Here is a 7000-nt window from a genome sequence, read left to right on the forward strand (position 1 = left end):
CCCGACCATACTCCCTATTCCTAATCACTAACCCTAGCCCCAAAACCCCTAATCTTATAACTCTGACTCGAACCCTAACCGCCTACCGTTAACCCTAAATCTGCCCTCTACCTCCAACTCTAATCCTTACCCCTTAACTTTAACACGCACCTAAATTAGTTGCACCTTCATGGCTCATTGGGGTTAATTCACTCCAGGAGTGGACGATGCTCATCTAGCAATCATGTGAAGGAATACTCATCCAAAAAATACTTTGTCTTTCCCGTGTTGGATAGTTGACGTGATCACAACTCCAGATGCCAAGTGGATATTCTTTCCATGTTTAGGAAATCATCCCATTGACTGAAATAACTGATTCTTCCTCTAACATGTAAGTGATGAGGTCAAATCTGATCCCTCCCTGGGACCAAAATAACCCCAAAAATATTTCTGCTCAGGTATCCTAGTTGTACTTAGGGTTTCTTCTTCTCCTTCTTCTCTCTGGTCCAGATCAGGAGGCAAAATGGAGGTCTCGGAACGCAGCGGTTGGTCTGAGTTACATCACGCGGCTTACAAAAACCACATATCGCTGGTGGAACGTCTCTACAAGTCCTCTGGGGTGGAGAACATAGATGCCACAACCAGCGACTCCATTCAGAACACGCCATTGCTGCTGGCCGTCTCCAGTGGGGGTCATCAGATGGTGAACTTGCTGGTCAGGCTTGGAGCAGATGTCACATTTCTAAACAGGAGACGTCAGGGAGTTGTAGAAGTCTGCGCTCTTCATGGTCACCTTCACCTTCTCAGGTACTTCATTGGTCTTCACCACCAGAATCTGAATGTGTATAAGAAGCTTGTCTCACTATTGGACTCAGATGGAGAAGAAGGCAACGTCTTCGAGGCTTGCTCCATGATTTCTAAACTGACCAGCCCATCAGAAGATGGGTCAGATGGCCACCAAAAGGGTTTTATAGATGAAGGTCTGGTTTCTGGGTTGGTTGACGTCTTGCGGAGAGGTTCTGGCGACAATGTCAAGGCTGCAACATTATATCTGCTGAAAAATATCCTGAGGTATAAAAATGGAAGGAGGAGGTTACTGGAGATTGATGGAATTCGGGTCCTCGTGTCTCTCGTCAATGGTCCGTTGAAAACATTATTTCCCGCCATATTGGCCTCTGTTTGCGAACTGACTGCTGAGAAGGACTTTGCTGAGGAGCTCTCGGCCTCCTTCATTCCAGCCCTCCCCACCATACTGTCCATCATGCAACAGGAGACCCGAGAGGAAGTTCTACAGACAATTGTACAAGACACGGGCCTCCTGGCTGCCTCCTCTCCTCCATGTAAGGACGCAATGGGGAGGCAAAGTGGCCTTCTCGCCCTCGTGGTGAAACTATTTCAGGTCTGCCGTTCAAAACCCCTTATGACTTCGTGGGGCGAAGCCGTGGGGCGTATCGCCGAGGGCAACCAAAACAACCAGAGTATTTTCATTCATGAGAACCTGGGCTTGTGCCTTCGCCAGATGCTGAAATCCAAAAACAGAGACGTCCAGATGTCAGCCGTGGAAACCGTATACAGGTAAAATGGTTCAGAAATGCCTTGGGGAATGTTGGGTGTATGTGGTCTCAGCCAATCATTCGGGCACACATACAGAGGGGAGGAACTGTTGAATATGGGCCCCCTGGCCTCATGGGTCCAGACAAGGTTGTAGGCCCCGCGGTCAGTACTCCATGCAATATGAGATATAATTATAGAAGTTTAATGGGCTCCAACCAAGTAACAGAACATGCAGGTTAGGGAAGGTAAGAGACCTACAGGAAGGGCTTTACTTACTAAAAGATTGGTATATAAACCATCTTTGCCATCTTTGTTCAGGGTCACCATCTACTTCCTGGACTGAGATGCCGGCTCAGAGATGGCACAGGCAGGTAAATCCTGGTGCTTGTGCAGTTCTTGGTTGTGTCTGACACAGATCAGCCCCTGTTGCAGCATCTTACCTTGCTACAAAGTTACATTGTTGCAGTCTGATGACTGGAGGAGGGGAGACTGAGGCAATGCTTCCTCCTACCTACAACAGACTGATTGCTGAGGAAATGCTTCCTCCTACCTACAACAGACTGATCACTGGGGGAGAGGAGAATGAGGAAATACTTCCTCCTGCCTGTAGCAGGCTTATCACTAGGGGAGGGTAGACTGAGGAAATGCCTCCTCCTGCCTGCAGCAGACTGATGACATCATCTCAGCCTAGGCAAAGTCACTGACTGGAGCTCAACGAGGGCTTTATAATGATAAAATGATGGAGCTGGTAATGTGGGGTATTACCCGCACAGACTTGTAAAATTACTGACAGGTCCACTTTAGAATACAATACGTCATTAAAGGGTCTCTCTCTATATAAGCCCTTCCTTAACCCCCGTACCATGTTTGTGTCTCAGGCTGGTGGACGGGAATCCTCACGCGCAGAGGAGGGTCATGGAGTCGGGGAATCTTTCCGGCCTCATCCATGCGCTGCGGAGGAGCAAATCTCAGCGCACTCAGGAGTCGGTGGCCCGCGCGGTGTGGGCCCTGGCAGGAAGCGAGATGGAGGCTCAGAGAATGGTGGCCGCCAAGATCGGTGCGTATCAGGTGACCCATCGTGCAATTGTCAGACGCCGGCGCTCGGGCGGCTCTATTACGGCTCCTAATAATTACCTGCAGCACCTGTGCGGTGTCACCTGTCCCGTAATTCCAGGTGTCAGAATTCCTTTAAGTGGCGGCTCACAGACTGGTGGCGCCTTCAGTTAGGGTTGCCACCTTTTCTTCAAGCGAAACCTGAACACTCTAGCGACGCGCGGAAATTTTTTTTGGGAGAACGAGTCGCGGCTTATTCATATGTAAATAGCGCCGCCCATTAATATGTAAATATCACAGTTGAGACTATTTTCAGTGGGGGTCCAGTAGCCCCTATCTTCATTTTGGTTGCCCCCGTCTGCCTGGCATCTTGTGTCCGCGTTTCTGCTGCCATGAAACCCGGACACAGCATTCAAAACCCGAACTGTCAGGGGGCGGGGTCAGAGGAAGGTCTCTCCTATGCCCAGGAGGGGGCGCTGCACTTAGAGGGAAGCCGCAGGTGGGGGGATATCTCCAGACAAAACTTTCCTCTTCTGCATTGTATTTATTTATTTGTTTTTTTGCAGCGCCCTGAGATGGGTGAGGGGGGGAGGGGCCTAACTTAAATCTTAAATTTGAATTTGGAAGTGCATGAGATAAATATGGTTCCGCCATTGTCTGTATTCTTCTAAAAATGCGGGTTGACTGGCTGTGTTGGGGTTGCGCTGTTTTTCCAGGTGTCCCCCTGCTGGTGGATTTCCTCTCCGCTCCGTCTTCTACGCTGAACCTGATTGGGACCGGCGGTCTCAGCGCTCTAGTCCAAGGACCCTACGACGTGAGAAATGCAGTGACGTCCGCTGACGGAGCCCGCCATCTTGTCCGCCTTCTGAGATCCCAGGAGGAAGATGTGGTGCTGAGCGCCGTCCGAGCCCTTCAACACATCTGCCTCGGAGTCGGTATGTGGAATCACCTCAAAGGGTGCGAGAAACCCGCATATGTATATCAGACGGCAGAGGCTTAACTAGAAACTTCAGGGCCCCGGTGCAAGAAACCATGAAGGCCCCCACAACCCCTCACCACCATGGGAAGGAGCTGCGGAGAGTTGGCCTGCTGCATGCTGGGAGCTGAGGTAGTTAACAGGGCCCTCTTCCTCCTGTCCGGGCACCCCAAGTGGTGGAACTACCAGAGTCGCAGTTGCAACTGGGCCTTGGCATCCCACTACTTGGGGGGGCCTATTAACCACCAAGGTGCCGATATTGCCTGCTGGGACTACAGCTCCCAGCAGGCAGACATTCCACAGCTCTTTCCCATGGTGGTTAATATGGGGGTGTGTGCGATCTCACCAGGGATGCGGGCAGTTTCACAGAGATGCAGGCGTTTTTACCAGGCATACGGGCGTTCTCACCAGGGCTGCGGGCGTTCTCACCAGGGCTGCGGGCGTTCTCACCAGGGCTGCGGGCGTTCTCTCCAGGGATATGGGCGGTCTCACCAAGGTTGTGCAGGGTCTCAGGTGATAGAGTTCAGGGTTAGGGCTGCTGACAGCTCACCCACCCTCAGTGTCAGACGGTAAAAGTCCAAGATAATCAGCGGGCGTTCTCACCAGGGCTGCGGGCGTTCTCTCCAGGGATATGGGCGGTCTCACCAAGGTTGTGCAGGGTCTCAGGTGATAGAGTTCAGGGTTAGGGCTGCTGACAGCTCACCCACCCTCAGTGTCAGACGGTAAAAGTCCAAGATAATCAGCCGTTATCATTCATTAGCATATGTTGTATATTAGACTTGAAGAGCAGGAGAGATCACACTACACAGACTGTTGAATGAATAAGAGAAGGGAAGCAACCCTGCGTCTCCTAGCAGAGGAAAAAATTTATGGATTAGACAGTTGTACACAAACTACAAGCAAGCATGCAGTCAGCGTGCTTTGCAAACTGAGTGCAATGGTTGAGCCAAGCATTACTTTTGTTTGGAGACAAAATTGATACAAATAATTGAAAGATATAAAACATCAGTTTATAAATCTGCAAAAAAATAAATTATATAATAAATATAAAAAAGACCCAGATTTTTTTGCTGTGTCTGATGACAGGTCCACTTCTCTTGTAGACACAGTTGCAGTGTTTGCTGGAGACCATTGACTGAATAATCCTCTTCCTGGGGCTCCTCCCTAAAAGGTGACATTTTATATTTTTCAGGTTTTATTCCGCATGTCAGGAATCAATGTGCCGTGGCTAGCTCCCGGGGACTGAAGTTTCTCATCGCATTAATGCGGCACTGCGAGTCGGAGCGGGTGCAGGTGGAAGCCGCTCTCACTATTGCTGCGTCCGTTCTAGGTGGGTCCATATAGTGTAATAGATGCATCTTCCTTCACAAATTCAATTGTATCCAAACCATAAAATGTACGTCATGCAGCGCTCACTGATAAATTGTCCTCCTGTAAGAGCTGTTGTGGAAGTCCCTGCGGACCGATGGACACCACCAGGGACCAGCTGGGGAATACTCATGGTATCTGCCTCAGTATTCCTCTCAAGAGCCCTCAGCCTTGATGCAAACAGTGGGCTGGCTCTTGGGAGGAGTTATGCAAATATCAAAATGCCATCTCAGGTCCTTCCTCTTCTTGTATGGGGACCATGGTCCATCATCTTGGACTGGCGGGTGCTTGATATGTTGGTGCCATCCAGTCCAGGAGTACTTTAAAGCCAAACAGCTCTCCAGGGGGTCTTAGGCTCAGAAGAAGTGGGTAAGGGTTAAGGCTATGACATCTAGAAGACTATGGATAGTCTAAGAATATAAACGGCTGGGGACCTCTAGAAGACTGAGGAGATCTAGAAGACTGAGGAGATCTAGAAGACTGAGGAGATCTAGAAGACTGAGGAGATCTAGAAGGCTGAGTGAGGGCATCTAGAAGGCTGAGTGAGGGCATCTAGAAGGCTGAGTGAGGGCATCTAGAAGGCTGAGTGAGGGCATCTAGAAGAAAAATTCACTGCAGTAAAAAGCTCAGTTTTGCTTATCCCCAAACACCACAGACAAGCCAATGCTTGAGCCTGCTTTAGCCTAACATGGCCGATAACGTGGAATGACCAAATGTAAATACACTTTATTCATAATATATTTTACACCCACTGAGCCTTACTTGTGGGCGGGATATGTAGACCATTTATATAAATATCGGCAGCCGTGCACGCCCGTCATGTCAGATGTTTTTGTTGTACAGAGTGACCCGAGTGTATTTGATGTTTTCACGTGTCACGGCTCGGCTAGAAATGTTGGGGAAATATTTACCTTCATGTAGTCGGTTGTCGCAGTGACGGGCGCAGTGTAATAAAGCGTGAACTGCTAGTCTCAGATCCGCCGTACAGTTTGATTTATGTCCGCCGGGGTGGACAAGTGCGTACACGCCTGCCGGACGGTGCGAGACGTGCGGAGTGTTTATACAACACAAAAATCAATGTTTATTGTCTCCAGAACGCACGCAGCCAAGCCTGCTATAGGTCCTATAGATCACATGATGTGTATACATTGTCCTTCTAGGAAAGTATATCAAACAAGTGCAATCAATCAAAAAGAATATTTTATCTTTATAATAATAATTTTTTTTTTTTTTATTTATACTGTAAATGTGAAAAATATTCATGTCAATCTTCAGTCATTGGTAATGATTCATAAACTTGTTGTCTCTATATAGTGTTAGATAGATATATATAGATATATATCTATATATATCTATCTATCACATGTATCTTTTTATATATATATAGCTTTATTGATTGTTCCATCCCCTGTGGTCATCCATAATGAATGCTCCGCCCTCTTTGGTCTGCCTTAATATTCCGCCCCCTGCGGTCTATCTTAGTGAACGTTCCGCCCTCTGCGGTCTGCCTTATCGAATGCTCCGCCCCCCCGCTATCAGCCTTTTGTTACAGTAAATCCTTTTTGCAATCACCAGGAAATCCCTCAAATCTGGAACTGATCGGTAAGTCCTCGGGGTTCAGTTACAGCCACATTCTCCGCCTTCTGCGCTCGCCCAGCGATGAGATTGGCCTGACCGCCGGAGCAGCCATCGCCACCTTCGCTTTCAACAGTCCCAGCCAGCAAAAGGAGATCGTCCAGAGCGGAGGGGTGACTTGGGCCGACTTCAGCCCCTTCCTGGAATCAGACGATGAGAGTCGGAGGGCCTGCGCAGCCTTCCAGGTATGAAGAGTAGAGAGCGAGGGAGTGCAGAGGTGTACTGGACAGATCGGTGAGGAGTGCTATATACATATCAGATGGATTGGAGTGTAATTCTGATCCTGGGAATTCCCGTAATTATCAGAAAGAATGTAGCAGATATGAATTATAGATATCACCGATTTATTATAATACACATGGGGATATTTATATACATCACACCTCCATGTATCTATCTACCCTACTGGAATTATAACACTGTTCTGTGCTGGTT

The sequence above is a fragment of the Nanorana parkeri genome, unplaced genomic scaffold (genome assembly GCF_000935625.1).
Source record: "Nanorana parkeri isolate BGI_ZX_2015 unplaced genomic scaffold, ASM93562v1 scaffold609, whole genome shotgun sequence".
Lineage (NCBI taxonomy): Eukaryota > Metazoa > Chordata > Amphibia > Anura > Dicroglossidae > Nanorana > Nanorana parkeri.